Raw genomic sequence first — 20,997 nt, 5'->3', positions numbered from 1 at the left:
GCCTTAGGACATCGTACGAAGAGAATGGCTCCGCATCGGATGGATTCAAGATGGCTCCGCTCTGCTCCGGTTGATTGAAGATTGAAGATGCCGCTTGGATGAAGACATCTGCTGCTTGGAGGACCTCTTCTGCCCCGATCGGATGAAGACTTCTGCCGCTCCGGATGTCCACTTCTGGCCCATCGGTGCCCGGCTGGGTGAACACGGCTCCAGGTACGGTGATCTTCAGGGGGGGTAGTGTTAGGTTTTTTTAAGGGGGGATCGGGTGGGTTTTAGAGTAGGGTTATGTGGGTGGTGGGTTGTAATGTTGGGGGGTATTGTATTTTTATTTACAGGTAAAAGAGCTGATTACTTTGGGGCAATGCCCCGCAAAAAGCCCTTTTAAGGGCTGGTAAAAGAGCTGATTACTTTGTAATTTAGGATAGGGTATGGCATTTTATTATTTTGGGGGGCTTTTTTATTTTATTAGGGGGCTTAGATTAGGTGTAATTAGTTTAAACTTCTTGTAATTTTTTTTTTGTAATTTAGTGTTTGTTTTTTTTGTACTATAGTTTAGTTTATTTAATTGTATTTTAGTTTAGATAATTGTAGGTAATTTATTTAATTAATTTATTGATAGTGTAGTGTTAGGTGTATTTGTAACTTAGGTTAGGATTTATTTTACAGGTAATTTTGTAATTATTTTAACTAGGTAGCTATTAAATAGTTATTAACTATTTAATAGCTACTGTACCTAGTTAAAATAAATACAAAGTTGGGGGGGGCGGAGCCTGGCCACGCAGGGAGATGGCCGTACATTAGAAAGGCTCTTAATACCCACTTAGGCAAAGTGAATAAAACCCAGCATTTTTCCCTCTTCCTTACCCCAAAATCCTGCCAGATCATCTCTGAAGGTGAAGAGAAGCTCCCTTGATGTCCCAAAACATGGAAGGGGAGATATGAACAGCACAGAGGATCAGTGACCAACCGCAAATATCCATGAGGCCTGGCCTAACTGCAGCGCTTGCATCAAATAGCGGCAGACTCCCCACAGAAGCACCCTGCAAAGAAACATAACAAGCCTCAGGGACAAGTATTATAGTCAGCTCCGGCGGAAAGAGAACATATTGGAGCGGCACTGAAACTTGGCTTCTAAGCATATGCACAGCCTGTCGGAGAGGGAGATCGTTATCGATGGAGTAGCAACACAGGCAGAGCCTAACAGCCTGTAACGGAGGGCTCAAAAACAACAGTGAGTCTGTGTCCCCTTCAGTTAGCACGGAGCTTTTGACAAGAGGGGCTCTGTATATTTCTCCCCCGCTCCATTGTACAGATATCCCGCCCCCATTGTGCTAACAGGAACTCACCGGGTTTGAGAGGACTGGGACCTGGCTCTAAGCCAGGAAGCTGATAGAAAGTGCGCAATAATACAATAAGCACCACAGAGGATACCTCGCCATAGAGATCTTGCTCCGTCAGCATTAGCTAAAGCTAACAATAAACATAAGAGTGGCCAGTTGTTAGCATACCCTATCTTTTAAAAGCCTATTAAAATCGATCAAGGTTTTTTCTAGCAAAAATTTTAAAGAAGAGAGTAGGCTTTTTATAACGTTAGAACAGCCTCCTCTGCTTTCTATTTTCACATAAGCCCTTATATCATAGATAAACAGGGCTAACACACGCACAGCTATAACAAAATAAAATACAATAAAAAAAAAAAAAAAAAGCTTAAGTGTATATGCAGTGTTTGGAATCCTTTGAGAACAGGTCCACAGATCTATCCTTAAATTTCCAGCTATTGATGTAATGCCTTGCAAGAGGCAAAACAAGGTTGGGAAAAATAACAATCCTAACTCTATGAGCCATTACCTCAAACCATTTGATTCCAGATCAGACAAATCTAGAGACACAATGGCTACTAGCCAGACATCTACGTTAGATCATGATACCCAAGTCGACAACACGCAATCCCCTTATGTCACTAAGGAGGATATACAACACTTGTCTTCAAAAGAAGACATTAAAGGGGTGCTACAGGAGATGAGGAATCTGTTTGGAGACCTAAGAAAAGATCTGAGTGCGCTTGACCGCAGAGTTCTAACGATAGAAGAACAGCACAAAACTATCAACACTAATCTCCAGGCCAATTCCACAGAAATACAAAACCAAACAGAACACCTGCACTTCTTAACTGATAAAATGGAAGATTTGGACAATCGCTGCAGGCGAAATAACCTAAGATTCAGAGGTATCTCAGAGACGGTACATCCCCCGGCTATAGAGGGCTATCTGCAGGCTTTGTTCAGGGTCATGAAGGATAACCCCTCCACTAAGGACATCCCCATTGAGAGGGCCCACAGGGCACTTAGGCCCAAGCCTCCATCTAAGGCACCTCCAAGAGACATAATTGTAAAATTCCTTAGTTTCAAGGATAAGGAAGAAATCTTGAAATGTGCCAGAACGAAACATCCTGTCCTCCACGCGGGTGAAGAGATACAAATATTCTCAGATCTATCCCCCGCCATGCTCCAGAAACGCCAAGAACTTTCCCACATAACCACCCACCTTCGTTCCAATAAAATCCAGTATCGATGGGGGTTTCCAGTTTCAATAATTGTTAACCACGACAATAGGTCTGTCATATACAGACCCGGCACGGATCCCCACCTGTTCTACAGGGAACTTAACCTGCAGGGAAACGCAGAAAAGGTCCCGGATTTTTCTTCAAGAAGAGAGACAAATGGACCTCCCGCTGGGTTTAGGGAATCTATCCCAGTAACATAGATAAGAGCCCTAACTGTTGTTTGAAAAGGTTAATTTTCTGGATTTGGCGCCCTCAATGGGCCACTTCATCCCCGCCCATAGGGGGTGATACACAAAGAATATGGTCCTGTGATGGAGCGAGACTGGGAGGACTTGACAAACAGGAACTCTTCATAGACTTTTAAGGATAAATAGCAGCAAGTAAACACGCTATGAGGTAACAGGGGAATGTTATGTATAGTTAGTGATGTTAGCTAGATGTTATAACTTGTTCATTTAAAGATAGCTTAACAAGTTCTTAATGGTTACAACAAGTTGGAGCTACATGCTCAAGGGTTCTTTGTTGTTTATGGTATCCATGATACCCTTTCCCTTGATCTCCCATTAACTCCCAGGATATCAAACTGACTAAACTTAAAGCGACCCCTACCCTTCGACTGGCTGTATATGTTTCATGACCACTGTTGCCCTCCACTTTCCCACCTACCCTTACCACTTTACCTTTTCCCTTATCTTCCACTCCTTCCCCCCTTACCTGTAAAGGTAAACTCCTTCCAAAATTGCTGGGTATTCTGTAAATGTTTCATTAATATTTGTTAATTGCCGAAGTTGGGTATACTACCCCTTTTAGTCTAGGGTACTACTTAGAGACTTTACATATTATTGTATATTGTATTATTTTGTGAACTATCTCTTTTTTCTCTGTTGCAACACTGAGATACTCTGAGAATTACTCAACTACCCTTTAATCCTCGCCCTATCTAACTTTTTTTTGCCTAATTAATTCTTTCTCCAACTTTCCCTTTTTTTTTTTTTTTTTTTTTTTTTTTTCTCCAGTCCTACTCCTCACCCCATACTGCCAAGATGCAACCCAAAATTAGTAGATTTCAAGACCACACAATCCAGGTGACAACTATAAATGCTAAGGGTTTAAATAATCCAGGTAAGCGATCTATTGCTTTCCGGGATCTAAACAAATTAAATAGCCATATCCTAATGTTACAGGAAACACACTTCCAAAGGGGCAGAGAACCTAGATGGCACAATGTTCAATATCCTACAGCTTACTTTGCATCGGGACCAAACAAAAAGGCTGGTGTAGGCATACTTATTCATAAAACATTACCATTACAAATACTTCACGTTGAAAGAGACCAGGGGGGAAGATATATCCTTCTGAAGGGTTCGCTATATGGTCACCAAATTATGCTCCTAAATATCTATGCCCCCAACACTGCACAACCAGGGTTCTTCAGAAACATTGCCAATTTACTCTTAGAACACTCTCAGGGCGTAACTTTCTTGACAGGTGATTTTAACCTTTCCTTTGACCCTCCTCTAGATTCCTCCAAGGGGACCTCTAGCACTACCAGCTCTACACTGAAATCCATTAAAAACACTCTCCAAAGCCTCAATCTCCATGACATTTGGAGAACCCTACACCCCCTAGATAGGGATTACACTTTTTACTCCAATCCCCACAATTGCTACACCAGGATTGATCATATTTTCACGGACTCTCATAGTCTTTCTATTACTAACAATTGCGAGATTGGCTCTATTACTTGGTCGGACCACGCCCCAGTGACATGCCAAGTGTTATGGCCTGATATCCCTACCTCGGCTAGGATATGGAGATTAGACGACTTACTATTGAATGACCCAATACTGTTAGAAACAATCCATAAAGAAATACAAGAATATTTTACATTTAACATGAAATCATCCACATCCCACCAAGTGGAGTGGGAAGCGCACAAAACAGTGATTAGAGGGTTACTAATAAAGCACAAATCTAGACTTAGCAGACAGGCTAGGGAGAAACACTCTAAACTACTACAAAAAATCAGCTCTCTTGAGAATGAACACAAAAAGAATCCCACAGATGTTAAAAATACTAAAGAACTTGCAGACACTAGATTAGAACTTAAGAACCACCTGACCGAAATTCACCAACGAAACGCATTATACCTCAAACAATACTATTATGAAGGGGGGAATAAACCGGGGAGGGTATTGGCTAGGAACCTGAAGAGGAAACAACTAAACACATATATTCACTCATTAACGACTCCAGAGGGCCAAATAGTTAAGGATAGCTCCAAAATCGCAGCAGCCTTTAGGAATTACTACAAAACACTATATAATCTAGATGAGGCCAGAACACAGGAAACCCCAGTTTTCAAAAACAAAATCAACCAATATTTCTCAGGCCTGGGGCTTCCATCCATAAACAAAGAGGCAGAGGACTCTTTGGATACCCCTATCACGAAAGAGGAGCTACATCAAGCCATTACAGAATCTCCCTCAAACAAAAGCCCTGGCCCTGATGGGTTTTCCTCTAAGTACTATAAAAAATGTGAAGAAGTCTTAGCTAAACATATGTTATACCTATTTAACAACCTTAGAGAGGTTCCTTCTTTATCACATACGCTCCTAGAAGCACATATTACTGTACTGGCCAAACCTGGTAAACCGGCGACATGTACTGGAAATTTCAGGCCGATTTCCTTAATAAACACAGACATGAAGATACTGGCTAAAATATTGGCTAACAGGTTAAATAAATTACTACCAAGCCTGATCTCCAACGATCAGGTTGGATTTATACCAGGGAGGGAAGCCAGGGATAATGTAACAAAAGTCATACAGCTTATCAACCATGCAAAGGTGACGGGAACCCCATTGGTCTTGTTCTCAACTGACGCAGAGAAGGCCTTCGATAGGGTAGGTTGGCCTTTTCTGCAGAGGGCAATGAGCGAGATGGGTATACCAAGAGCTTTTCTAAACATGGCCATGGCCCTCTACTCTGCTCCAAACGCAAAAGTAAGAGTTAATGGTACTCTATCAGAATCCTTTTTAATTAAGAATGGGACGAGGCAGGGATGTCCACTATCACCCCTGTTATTCGCCATATCTATTGAAGTACTAGCTCAGAAAATTAGGAACAACACCAAAATTAGAGGACTTCAGGTGGGGGAGCTAGAATTCAAACAATCATTGTACGCAGACAATATTTTATTTACGTTAACAGAGGCTGATTCTTCTATACCTGAACTGCTTGAGGAGCTAAACTTGTATGGGGAAGTTTCTAATTTCCTCCTTAACTTAAATAAATCGGAACTGCTGCATATTAACACCCAGACTCATCATATACAAAAGCTGAAGGTAGACCACAATATATCACTAGCCCAATATAAACTCAAATACTTAGGAATCTTCTTAACCCCCTCCACACAGGACCTCTTTAAACAAAACTATATACCGTTGAAAAATGAAATATGTAGGGATCTATCAATATGGAAAAACAAACCTTTATCTTGGTTAGGGAGGATAGGGGTAATCAAAATGAATGTCCTTACTAGGATACTATACATCCTTCAAGCACTTCCAATACCTATGCAGGAGGGATATATTAAACAGCTACAATCACTAATTGAACAATTTATATGGGCAAATATAAAACCTAGAGTCCCGAGGAAGACTATGTACATGACAAGGGATAAGGGAGGACTGGGGGTACCACACCTGTTTGCATACAGAAAAGCGATGTTTCTCCAACACATAATAGAATGGGCTCAAAACAACACAAATAAAGCATGTATTCAATTGGACAGGCAAATCTTTCAACGAAACAATGTAGGAACTCTGGCCTGGACCCCCCCAGCCCAGAGGCCAAGAACTCCACACCGTTATATAATCACTGCAGAAACCTTAGCTGAATGGGACAAGACGGTAGCGACCAGTACACTCATCTCCTTTTATCACTCCCCCCTCTCGCCTATTATAGAAAACGCGGCCCTCCCATACTGTAAGATGGGACACCGAGTTTTACCACCTTACAACCTCAAATCGGGCTCCATGCAATTTCTTAAGGAGAATAATACCACTAAAACACAAGCCCAACTAGCCGAAACTCACGGAGAGATTTTCTCCTCTTGGCTCAGATATAACCAACTATTACACTTCATCTCACATCATAAACATAAGAAGGAACTGGGACGAGAGCCCACACCCTTCGAAAAATTATGTATCCAAACCACCACTCCTAGGCACCTAATATCCCTACTATACAAATTAGTCTCCATGGAAGGGCCAGAGACATTACCTTCATATACTTTAGCTTGGAATAAGGAGCTAACCCGGGAGTTGGATTACGACTCCTGGGTACAAGCTTTTGCACTTACAAAACGATCCTCGGTATCGGCTACTATCCATGAGATCCATTTAAAATTTTTGTGCCAATGGTATCTCACCCCCTCTAGGCTCCATAAAATATACCCCTCGCTGAGCAATAGATGTTGGAGAGGGTGTGGGGAGGAGGGCTCACTCCTCCACATATGGTGGCTTTGCCCCAGACTGAGAACTTATTGGGAGGGAATCTTTTCTCACATCACAGAAATATTGGGCGTAAACATACCAAACACTCCAGAAATTATATTATTTAACTCACTACCCAAAATAATTGACCCAGCCAAGCTGGCACTCCAACTGATCATGTTAACGAGCGCGAAAAAACTTATACCTAAACGCTGGAAAACACAATGTATACCTTCCATAATAGAATGGAAACAACAAGTATCTGACCTAATTACCCTGGAGAGATATCATTATCTCAAAATAGAAAAATTAGACACCTATGAAATGATCTTGGCAGTTTGGAATGGAGCAATTTAAAGAAATTCTCCTCCCTACCCCCCCCCCTTTTTTTTTCTCTCCCCCCCTTTCTATTAGTGTGCAACCTCTTTTATATATTGAATTGCATCAAATATCCATAGGAACCTACATGTATTTTAGGTTTTAAGGATAAAACGATATATGTGACAAATAGGAAAGTTTGAAAATGTACAAACTTTTTCATCTGTATGTTAAGTTTGTTGAATATACCAATGGTGTGTTCTAAATGTTAACCTTTATAAGTACCAATAAAGCTCTTTTGAAAAAATAAATAAATAAATACAAAGTTGCCTGTAAAATAAATATAAATCCTAAAATAGCTACAATGTAACTATTAGTTATATTGTAGCTATATTAGGCTTTATTTTATAGGTAAGTATTTAGTTTTAAATAGGAATAATTTATTTAATGATAGTAAATTTATTTCATTTAATTTAAATTATATTTAAGTTAGGGGGGTGTTAGGGTTAGACTTAGGTTTAGGGGTTAATAACTTTATTATAGTAGCGGCGACGTTGGGGGCGGGAGATTAGGGGTTAATAATTGTAGGTAGGTGGCGGCGATGTTAGGGAGGGCAGATTAGGAGTTAATAAAATTTATTATAGTGTTTGCGAGGCGGGAGTGTGGCGGTTTAGGTGTTAATACATTTATTATAGTGGCGGCGAGGTCTGGTTGGCAGATTAGGGGTTAATAAGTGTAGGTAGGTGGTGGCGACGTTGGGGGGGCAGATTAGGGGGTAATAAATATAATATAGGTGTCGGCGATGTTGGGGGCAGCAGATTAGGGGTTCATAGGGATAATGTAGGTGGCGGCGGTGTCCAGAGCGGCAGATTAGGGGTTAATAATATTATGCAGGTGTCAGTGATAGCGGGGACGGCAGATTAGGGGTTAATAAGTGTAAGGTTAGGGGTGTTTAGACTCGGGGTTCATGTTAGGGTGTTAGGTGTAGACTTAGAAAGTGTTTCCCCATAGGAAACAATGGGGCTGCGTTAGGAGCTAAACGCTGCTTTATTGCAGGTGTTAGGTTTTTTTTCAGCCAGCTCAGCCCCATTGTTTCCTATGGGGATATCGTGCACAAGCACGTTTTTCCAGCTTACCGCTACCGTAAGCAACGCTGGTATTGAGGGTTGAAGTGGAGCTAAATTATGCTCAACACTCCCTTTTCTGAGGCTAACGCAGCCATTCAGACAACTCGTAATACCAGCGTTGTCTTAAGGGTGCGCTGGAAAAAAAAGCCTCGTTAGCACCGCGGGTCTTTACAGACAAAACTCTAAATCTAGGCGTATGTGTTTTGGATGGTGTAGGAAAACAATGTGTTAACCCCCATAGTGCTGAACTTGTTAATTGAATGTTAAATAAAACATTTTTTAAAAAGCTGATAAACTTCCCTTCAGATAAAGCAAACAGTTTTTAACAAATTTCCAATTTACTGATTAATTTGCTCTGTTCTCTGCTTTGTTGAAAAGTTTACCTAGGAAGGCTCACAAGCAGCAGTGCACTACTAGGAGCTAGCAAAATATATAATAGAAGACATTAGAAAGTTGTTTAAAATTGCAAGCTAAAAATAAAATTGTTTTTCATGTCTCTTTAATGCCTAGGAATTCGATAGAATTTCTAAAATGAAAAAGTGTGAAATAAAATATATTTTATATAATACCAAATTATTACTAAGCAATCTCTGTGATCAAATACAGAATTAGCGTCTATGTCATGATTAGGGTTGCCACCTCAGCCATGTTTTCCTGGACACTTATGAGTTATACATGCTGCAGGGTGTGCAGGTAGGAACATGAATTTCAACCATAGAAAGCAGACAAATAGGGACACTGAACAGCACTATTCATGTTCCTCCCTGCAAACCCTGCAGCATGTATAACTCATAAGTATCCAGGAAATCATGGCCGAGATGGCAACCCTAGTCATGGTACATGTTGGTTCCCTTGTTAAAACTGTATTCAAAGGGGCAGCCTACTTCAGAATTTTTATTGTTTAAAAAGATGGACAATCCCTTTTATTACCCATTTACCAGTTTTGCATAACCAATACGGTTATATTAATACAGTTTTTACCTCTGTGATTACCTTGTATCTAAGCATCTGCAGACTGCCCCTTTATTTCAGTTCTTTTGATAGGCTTGCATTTTAGCCAATTAGTGCTGATTCATAAATAATTCCATGTGAGTAAGAACAACGTTATCTATATGGCACACATGAACTAGCACTGTAAAAAAAAAACTGTCAAAATGCACTGAGATAAGAGGCGTAAATTGGAAAGTTGATTAAAATTGCATGAATCTACAGGGAGTGCAGAATTATTAGGCAAGTTGTATTTTTGAGGATTCATTTTATTATTGAACAACAACCATGTTCTCAATGAACCCAAAAAAACTCATTAATATCAAAGCTGAATAGTTTTGGAAGTAGTTTTTAGTTTGTTTTTAGTTATAGCTATTTTAGGGGGATATCTGTGTGTGCAGGTGACTATTACTGTGCATAATTATTAGGCAACTTAACAAAAAACAAATATATACCCATTTCAATTATTTCTTTTTACCTGTGAAACCAATATAACATCTCAACTTTCACAAATATACATTTCTGACATTCAAAAACAAAACAAATCAGTGACCAATATAGCCACCTTTCTTTGCAAGGACACTCAAAAGCCTGCCATCCATGGATTCTGTCAGTGTTTTGAACTGTTCACCATCAACATTGCATGCAGCAGCAACCACAGCCTGCCAGACACTGTTCAGAGAGGTGTACTGTTTTCCCTCCTTGTAAATCTCACATTTGATGATGGACCACAGGTTCTCAATGGGGTTCAGATCAGGTGAACAAGGAGGCCATGTCATTAGATTTTCTTCTTTTATACCCTTTCTTGCCAGCCACGCTGTGGAGTACTTGGACGCGTGTGATGGAGCATTGTCCTGCATGAAAATCATGTTTTTCTTGAAGGATGCAGACTTCTTCCTGTACCACTGCTTGAAGAAGGTGTCTTCCAGAAACTGGCAGTAGGACTGGGAGTTGAGCTTGACTCCATCCTCAACCCGAAAAGGCCCCACAAGCTCATCTTTGATGATACCAGCCCAAACCAGTACTCCACCTCCACCTTGCTGGCGTCTGAGTCGGACTGGAGCTCTCTGCCCTTTACCAATCCAGCCACGGGCCCATCCATCTGGCCCATCAAGACTCACTCTCATTTCATCAGTCCATAAAACCTTAGAAAAATCAGTCTTGAGATATTTCTTGGCCCAGTCTTGACGTTTCAGCTTGTGTGTCTTGCTCAGTGGTGGTCGTCTTTCAGCCTTTCTTACCTTGGCCATGTCTCTGAGTATTGCACACCTTGTGCTTTTGGGCACTCCAGTGATGTTGCAGCTCTAAAATATGGCCAAACTGGTGGCAAGTGGCATCTTGGCAGCTGCACGCTTGACTTTTCTCAGTTCATGGGCAGTTATTTTGCGCCTTGGTTTTTCCACACGCTTCTTGCGACCCTGTTGACTATTTTGAATGAAACGCTTGATTGTTCAATGATCACGCTTCAGAAGCTTTGCAATTTTAAGAGTGCTGCATCCCTCTGCAAGATAGCTCACTATTTTTGACTTTTCTGAGCCTGTCAAGTCCTTCTTTTGACCCATTTTGCCAAAGGAAAGGAAGTTGCCTAATAATTATGCACACCTGATATAGGGTGTTGATGTCATTAGACCACACCCCTTCTCATTACAGAGATGCACATCACCTAATATGCTTAATTGGTAGTAGGCTTTCGAGCCTATACAGCTTGGAGTAAGACAACATGCATAAAGAGGATGATGTGGTCAAAATACTCATTTGCCTAATAATTCTGCACTCACTGTATATGCTGATGATCTAGAGGAGGAAGAGGAGGAGACTGTGCATAGGCTGCACCTGTGCATTAGTGCACCTGAGCACCTGTACAGACATCACTCCCCTGCAGTTACACCTTGGCGGTTTGTAGCGCTTGGATCCTTCATGTTAGAAGGAAATTCTGCAGCTGGTTAAAGCCAACACACCAGCTACCCTCCACAGCGTAAACTGATATCATACGCTTAAGATAAAAGACCTTTCTCTGGAGAGACTAATAACCCATTTGAGCATTTTACTGGGTAAACTTACCATAATGAAAGAATAATACCCTGGCTAGCAGCACAAGTGAAGCGCTGACTTTTTTTCTTACAAATCTGGATGGAGGAAATGCCGGGCTAACCAGCCTTAGCATAACAGCACCAAGAAGCAGCCTGCCTTGAATTATTCCCCCTTGCTAAACTGAAGCGCAGACCCTCACAACAACTTACTGGCACCTAACCTGCCTTGGGGGCAATCAAGCCCGCTCCCACCCACCGGTGCTGCGTGTGGTGAGTGGATGGATCATTGAGCTCAGCGCGGAGGATAGTGAACCTGGCTTCATTTCCTCCTCTCCACCCCCGGAACTGCGCGGAGGGATTCGGAGACGGAGGCACTCAGCATACCGGGACCTGCTGAGACCAGCTGGAAGGACACCCCGCTAAGCCCGGTATATGTCTAAAGATTGCAAAGAGTTTGAAAGGTTGGGATCCAGAACAAACTTTCTTTTTTGCTCCATACCCAACTTCAACTTGAAGCACAAGGAACATATTGGGGTTAGGGGGAATAATCTGTGTCTTTGTACCTGATCCATACTTAGCAGAACTCTGTTCTCTGGCTTATGCTAAAGTTGAAATATTGAAGGCATTTAACTGAAATTGACTTTTCTATCCTACAAGTTTTGCTGCTTTAAAAAAGAGAAAAAAAAAAAAAAAGGAAAAAAAACCTGTTTAAGAAGTTAAAATCAAGCTACTACGAGAACAACTTCCCCTTTTATGAATAAAAGGTATATCAAGGAAGCAAAATTAATCTACAAAAACTATAAGAACTCTTTTCTATCTTTGCCTTGATAACGGACTAAAGTATGCTTAAAAGCTAGATTCATATGTAACTGGCATAAGAACTACCTTTGTATTTATTAATCTCAGTAAGAACTGCAGAAAGGCTTTTTGGCCTATAGGAACTTAGATTATTTTTTAAACGAAATCAGGAACTGGGTATTACTTTAATATCTAAAAATTAAGTATCTGTGCAGCCTTTTTTTTCTATCTTTATAACATGATATATTTTCTACTTATTGGCAAACATAGAGCCCATTCTTTCCAGTAAGCCTGTTAACCTCACTAAAAAAGGAATTTGTATTACTCTTTAGAAAAAATACCAGAATTTGTTACAACTTATAATAATTGTATAGTTGAATGGCTTATCCCTGTTATTGTAGTCACTAAGGCCTAGATTTAGAGTTCGGCGGTAGCCGTCAAAACCAGCGTTAGAGGCTCCTAACGCTGGTTTTGGGCGCCCGCTGGTATTTGGAGTCAGTGATTAAAGGGTCTAACGCTCACTTTTCAGCCGCGACTTTTCCATACCGCAGATCCCCCTACGCCATTTGCGTAGCCTATCTTTTCAATGGGATCTTTCTAACGCTGGTATTTAGAGTCGTTTCTGCAGTGAGCGTTAGAGCTCTAACGACAAGATTCCAGCCGCCTGAAAATAGCAGGAGTTAAGAGCTTTCTGGCTAACGCCGGTTTATAAAGCTCTTAACTACTGTACCCTAAAGTACACTAACACCCATAAACTACCTATGTACCCCTAAACCGAGCTCCCCCCACATCGCCGCCACTCGATTAAAATTTTTAACCCCTAATCTGCCGACCGCCACCTACGTTATACTTATGTACCCCTAATCTGCTGCCCCTAACACCGCCGACCCCTGTATTATATCTATTAACCCCTAACTTGCCCCCCACAACGTCGCCGCAAGCTACTTAAAATAATTAACCCCTAATCTTCCGACCGCAAATCGCCGCCACCTACGTTATCCCTATGTACCCCTAATCTGCTACCCCTAACATCGCCGACCCCTATGTTATATTTATTAACCCCTAATCTGCCCCCCACAACGTCGCCGACACCTACCTACACTTATTAACCCCTAATCTGCCGAGCGGACCTGAGCGCTACTATAATAAAGTTATTAACCCCTAATCCGCCTCACTAACCCTATCATAAATAGTATTAACCCCTAATCTGCCCTCCCTAACATCGCCGACACCTACCTTCAATTATTAACCCCTAATCTGCCGACCGGAGCTCACCGCTATTCTAATAAATGTATTAACCCCTAAAGCTAAGTCTAACCCTAACACTAACACCCCCCTAAGTTAAATATAATTTTTATCTAACGAAATAAATTAACTCTTATTAAATAAATAATTCCTATTTAAAGCTAAATACTTACCTGTAAAATACATCCTAATATAGCTACAATATAAATTATAATTATATTATAGCTATTTTAGGATTAATATTTATTTTACAGGCAACTTTGTAATTATTTTAACCAGGTACAATAGCTATTAAATAGTTAAGAACTATTTAATAGTTACCTAGTTAAAATAATTACAAATTTACCTGTAAAATAAATCCTAACCTAAGATATAATTAAACCTAACACTACCCTATCAATAAAATAATTAAATAAACTACCTACAATTACCTACAATTAACCTAACACTACACTATCAATAAATTAATTAAACACAATTGCTACAAATAAATACAATTAAATAAACTAGCTAAAGTACAAAAAATAAAAAAGAACTAAGTTACAGAAAATAATAAAATATTTACAAACATAAGAAAAATATTACAACAATTTTAAACTAATTACACCTACTCTAAGCCCCCTAATAAAATAACAAAGCCCCCCAAAATAAAAAATTCCCTACCCTATTCTAAAATACAAATATTACAAGCTCTTTTACCTTACCAGCCCTGAACAGGGCCCTTTGCGGGGCATGCCCCAAGAATTTCAGCTCTTTTGCCTGTAAAAAAAAACATACAATACCCCCCCCCAACATTACAACCCACCACCCACATACCCCTAATCTAACCCAAACCCCCCTTAAATAAACCTAACACTACCCCCCTGATGATCTTCCTACCTTGTCTTCACCATGCCAGGTTCACCGATCCGTCCTGGCTCCAAGATCTTCATCCACCCCAAGCGGGGGCTAGACATCCACTGAAGAAGTCCAGAAGAGGGTCCAAAGTCTTCCTCCTATCCGGCAAGAAGAGGACATCCGGACCGGCAAACATCTTCTCCAAGCGGCATCTTCTATCTTCTTCCATCCGATGACGACCGGCTCCATCTTGAAGACCTCCAGCGCGGATCCATCCTCTTCTTCCGACGACTAGACGACGAATGACGGTTCCTTTAAGGGACGTCATCCAAGATGGCGTCCCTCGAATTCCGATTGGCTGATAGGATTCTATCAGCCAATCGGAATTAAGGTAGGAATTTTCTGATTGGCTGATGGAATCAGCCAATCAGAATATAGTTCAATCCGATTGGCTGATCCAATCAGCCAATCAGATTGAGCTCGCATTCTATTGGCTGATCGGAACAGCCAATAGAATGCGAGCTCAATCTGATTGGCTGATTGGATCAGCCAATCGGATTGAACTATATTCTGATTGGCTGATTCCATCAGCCAATCAGAAAATTCCTACCTTAATTCCGATTGGCTGATAGAATCCTATCAGCCAATCGGAATTCGAGGGACGCCATCTTGGATGACGTCCCTTAAAGGAACCGTCATTCGTCGTCTAGTCGTCGGAAGAAGAGGATGGATCCGCGCTGGAGGTCTTCAAGATGGAGCCGGTCGTCATCGGATGGAAGAAGATAGAAGATGCCGCTTGGAGAAGATGTTTGCCGGTCCGGATGTCCTCTTCTTGCCGGATAGGAGGAAGACTTTGGACCCTCTTCTGGACTTCTTCAGTGGATGTCTAGCCCCCGCTTGGGGTGGATGAAGATCTTGGAGCCAGGACGGATCGGTGAACCTGGCATGGTGAAGACAAGGTAGGAAGATCATCAGGGGGGTAGTGTTAGGTTTATTTAAGGGGGGTTTGGGTTAGATTAGGGGTATGTGGGTGGTGGGTTGTAATGTTGGGGGGGGGGGTATTGTATGTTTTTTTTTACAGGCAAAAGAGCTGAAATTCTTGGGGCATGCCCCGCAAAGGGCCCTGTTCAGGGCTGGTAAGGTAAAAGAGCTTGTAATATTTGTATTTTAGAATAGGGTAGGGAATTTTTTATTTTGGGGGGCTTTGTTATTTTATTAGGGGGCTTAGAGTAGGTGTAATTAGTTTAAAATTGTTGTAATATTTTTCTTATGTTTGTAAATATTTTATTATTTTCTGTAACTTAGTTCTTTTTTATTTTTTGTACTTTAGATAGTTTATTTAATTTTATTTATTTGTAGCAATTGTGTTTAATTAATTTATTGATAGTGTAGTGTTAGGTTAATTGTAGGTAATTGTAGGTAGTTTATTTAATTATTTTATTGATAGGGTAGTGTTAGGTTTAATTATATCTTAGGTTAGGATTTATTTTACAGGTAAATTTGTAATTATTTTAACTAGGTAACTATTAAATAGTTCTTAACTATTTAATAGCTATTGTACCTGGTTAAAATAATTACAAAGTTGCCTGTAAAATAAATATTAATCCTAAAATAGCTATAATATAATTATAATTTATATTGTAGCTATATTAGGATTTATTTTACAGGTAAGTATTTAGCTTTAAATAGGAATTATTTATTTAATAAGAGTTAATTTATTTCGTTAGATAAAAATTATATTTAACTTAGGGGGGTGTTAGTGTTAGGGTTAGACTTAGCTTTAGGGGTTAATACATTTATTAGAATAGCGGTGAGCTCCGGTCGGCAGATTAGGGGTTAATAATTGAAGGTAGGTGTCGGCGATGTTAGGGAGGGCAGATTAGGGGTTAATACTATTTATGATAGGGTTAGTGAGGCGGATTAGGGGTTAATAACTTTATTATAGTAGCGCTCAGGTCCGCTCGGCAGATTAGGGGTTAATAAGTGTAGGTAGGTGTCGGCGACGTTGTGGGGGGCAGATTAGGGGTTAATAAATATAACATAGGGGTCGGCGATGTTAGGGCAGCAGATTAGGGGTACATAGGGATAACGTAGGTGGCGGCGGTTTACGGAGCGGCAGATTAGGGGTTAAAAGTGTAATGCAGGGGTCAGCGATAGCGGGGGCGGCAGATTAGGGGTTAATAAGTGTAAGGTTAGGGGTGTTTAGACTCGGGGTACATGTTAGGGTGTTAGGTGCAGACGTAGGAAGTGTTTCCCCATAGGAAACAATGGGGCTGCGTTAGGAGCTGAACGCTGCTTTTTTGCAGGTGTTAGGTTTTTTTTCAGCTCAAACAGCCCCATTGTTTCCTATGGGAGAATCGTGCACGAGCACGTTTTTGATGCCGGCCGCGTCCGTAAGCAACTCTGGTATCGAGAGTTGCATTTGCGGTAAAAATTCTCTACGCTCCTTTTTTGGAGCCTAACGCAGCATTTGTTTGAACTCTCGATACCAGAGTTAAATTTATGGTGCGGCCAGAAAAAAACCCGCGGAGCGTTAACAGCCCTTTTACCGCCGAACTCTAAATCTAGGCCTAAATTTCTTTACTAGATATTTAAAGGAAAAACTATAGAGGTGAGATTTATATGGGTGATATATAATTTACAAATAGTCTGTATTTTAACTAATTGAGAGCCTAAAGGGCCAGAAATCTGTCACACTATAAACCATAGCACCTGTAAGAATACTGATACAATAGTTACTCAAAAAATTAAGATCTTGCTGCAGAGGCTGTAATATCTCTTAAAGAACAGATCTATATTAAGCATACAACGTTGAAATTTAGTATTCCAAAATCGTATAAGCAATTAGAAAAGGCTTCTACATGAGATCTCTGCCTTTTTCTTTGGAGCTAGTGAACTGGCTGTGTTAATTAATAGCTCATGGTTTAATGTGAATCTTTCTTTTCTTTAGCACAGTAGTCTCTATTTACATTCCCTGCAAACTTTGGTCCAAACTCACATAAGAACATATTAATCACCCCTTCTCTTTTTTTATCCCCACACTCACTTCCAGTACTTTTTTTTCACTCTCAGCACCTCTTTTTTTTTTTTTTCTCTCTCACACGCACACACATTGATTTAACCCTTTTGCTTTTCTCTCTCTTTCTGAGTATATGGACAAATATATCACTTCCCCCACTTGCACTCCCAAGACTAATCCAGGTATGGCAGCAAAATCAAAGGAGCGCAGAACAAAAACCCCCATAGAGACCCCTGTAGCACCACACAACTCTATTTTTCAATCACAGAGCATAATTCTCCATAGAATCTCAAAACACACAATCTTTAGTCTCTAGTATCCTAGAGGCCATATCACCTAAATTTGATTCCCTAAAAAATGAAATAAAGCAGGACATCGCATCACTAGCAATAGAAGTGAAACAGTTCGCTGGTAGACTACAAGAAATAGAACAGAGAATTTCTGATCTTGAGGATAAGACAAATATTCAGACCCCAAAAATTGAGGGAAACCAAAAGTTAATAAATAAACTCCAAGCTAAAATAGATGATCTTGAGAATAGGGCAAGGAGGAATAATTTGAGAATTATAGGATACCCAGAATCTGTACAGCAAGAAGATCTAATGAAATTCATGACACTCACACTCCCTCAATTGCTGAACATTCCCCCACCACCCACGCCTTTTCTGATAGAGAGAGTTCACAGATTGGGGAGATCTCCAAATGTCTATAAACCAAGACCAATTATCGCAAAATTTTTAAATTATCAGGATAAATTGCTGTTTATGCAATATTACAGAAAAAAGCAGCTCCTGGTCTATGAGGGCTCAAAGATATTATTATTTCAAGATTTCTCTATGGAGATATCTTCTAAGAGAAAGGAGCTCTCCCCAGTCTGTGGAAAAATGCTAAAGGTCGGCTGGCAAGCCACAGTTATCTATCCTGCTAGGCTCAAGGTAACTGTAGAAGGTCAAACATTTTTTTTTTCAAACAGTAGCCGAGGCAGAGAAAAAATTAGCAGAGCATGGGTTTTAACCATCGCTTAGATAAATTTTTTCTATGTTTCTTTTTCTCCCATACCATCAATAAATTATTGCATATCTATACCATGATATTAATAATAGATAAACTTTTTGTAATTCCAGAGCTGAGGGAGACCTTTATTTCTTTCCTTTTTTCTCCTTATTTATTTATGTATTTTTTTTTTGTTTTGTTTTGTTTTTTTTTTGTTTTTTTTTGTTTTTGTTGCATATCTGCTACTTACACTAATAAATATATACTAGATGGGTAAAAATCTTAGACTCACAACATGGAACATAGGGGGAATTACATCCCCTATTAAACGAAAAATTATTTTATCACACCTACAAAGGATTAATACATCAATAGCACTAATTCAAGAGACACATTTAAATCTAGAGGAATCCATGAAACTTAAATCGACATGGGTGTCAGAAGTAATTTGCGCTCCGACCTCCAATAGAAAAAACAGGGTAGCTATTTTACTAGGAAAAAAATTACTATATGACAAACTACTCACAATAGTAGACTTAGAAAGCAGATATTTAATACTAAAATTGAAAATAGCAGGATCTATATATACAATATGTAACTTATATGCCCCCAACACAATTAAACCAGAATTCTGGGACTCCCTTCAATCTCAGCTACTTCAAGTAGCAGAAGGTTATGTAATAGTTGCAGGTGATTTTAATATGGCACCCCGATGTCCCCTCGATAGACTGAGAAGAGGTACTGCGCAAAAAAAAACTAAAAAAGATAACTTGGAAGCAAAACTTTTTAACACTATCTTTCAAAATCTAGCCGTCAGAGATATCTGGCGGGTCCAAAACCCGGATTTAAAAAATTATACATGTTATTCAAAGGCATTTAAATCATTATCCAGAATTGATCTTATTTTAGTAAATGATAGCTTATATCAAAGAGGAGCCAGAGCTACCATTTCAGAAATTTGTATCTCAGATCACGCCCCTGTGATGCTAGATATCCCAGTAAATAATCTATCTACAAGAAGAGCGTGTTTTTTCTATCCAAAATATTTAAATAACGATCCGAAATTCAGTAATTGGCTAAAAAATAAACTACAAGAATTTTTTCAGTTTAATATTGGATCAGTATCTAACTTCTCAGTTGTCTGGGAGACAGCGAAAGCGGTATTAAGGGGAGAAATCATTGCCTATATGGCGAGGGGCAAGCGTAATTCTCGATTAAAGGAAAAGCAACTAACAGCAGCAGTAAGTAATGCTTATAACAGATTTTTAAATTTTCAATCAGAAGAAAACTGGAGTAGATATGCCAAATTGAAAAAAGAACGGGATTCCTTCTTAACAGCCTCAACAATTCGATCAGAACTAAAATATCAAGCAAACTTATATAAATATGGAAATAAATCAGGTAAGCTGCTATCTAAACTAGTAAAAAACTTTAAACAATCACCAACAATAGAATCAATACAGATCAAGGATAGTCATTTGAATGCCCCAGAAGACATATTGGAATCTTTTTACCAACATTATAAAATAATTTATTCATCTACACCTATGGATAAGTTGGCTAGGGATGTGTTATGGAAAGACTTAAAGATCACAAAATTCAAATCTGAGTTCAGCCAGAAACTAAATGGGCCCATTTCTGAGCTTGAAGTCTCAAAAGCTATCCAATCGTTAAAACTTGAGAAAGCTCCAGGTCCGGACGCAATGCCTAACGATTTTTATAAAATCATGGCACCTACCTTAATTCCCCACTTAACTAAACTCTTTAACCAATATTTCTCAGGCGAGGTCCAAATACCAAATACATTTTTAGAATCTAATACTATCTTTCTACTTAAACCTGGGAAAGATCCAGCGAACAGGGACTCATATAGACCAATAGCACTGTTAAACTCCGATTATAAAATATTCACATCAATTTTAGCAGCAAGATTACAAGAGGGGATAGCAGATGTCATTCATAAAGACCAAGTGGGCTTTATTCGCAACCGCAGTTCAGCAGCAAAAATTAGGCAATTACTTCTAATTATTGACTACTTTAAGAATGTCGAAGAGAGTACATTGAAAGAACAGTCTGATGCCGCAATATTAGCGGTAGACGCCGAAAAGGCATTTGATCGTGTTAATCACGAGTTCTTATTAGATGCCGTACAACGCTTTGGAATTGATAACAAATTTTATAAACTGGTGGAAAATATATGTTTATATTCATCCACGAGTCTAGTTATTAATGGGCATGTATCAGATACAATTAGAATGGAAAGAGGAACCCGTCAAGGATGTCCTCTTTCACCTCTATTATTCGACCTAGCAATTGAACCATTTGCATTGAAAGTTAGACATCAGATTGAGGGAATAAAAATTCATAAAAAAGAGGTGAAGGTCTCCCTATATGCCGATGACCTGCTATTATACATCTCAAACACATCGTCAAATATTCCCAAATTTAATAAAATAGTAGATCTATACGGTCGATGTTCAGGATATAAAATAAACAACACAAAGTCTGAACTATTGTGGCTGAGGAAAACAAAAGATTCCTGCACAAAACATCCTTACAAACTAGTTAGAAGTTCCTTTAG

The sequence above is a fragment of the Bombina bombina genome, chromosome 5, assembly GCF_027579735.1.
Source record: "Bombina bombina isolate aBomBom1 chromosome 5, aBomBom1.pri, whole genome shotgun sequence".
NCBI classification, from domain to species: domain Eukaryota; kingdom Metazoa; phylum Chordata; class Amphibia; order Anura; family Bombinatoridae; genus Bombina; species Bombina bombina.
The sequence above is the reverse complement of the archived record's forward strand: the minus strand, read 5'-3'. Positions refer to the sequence as shown.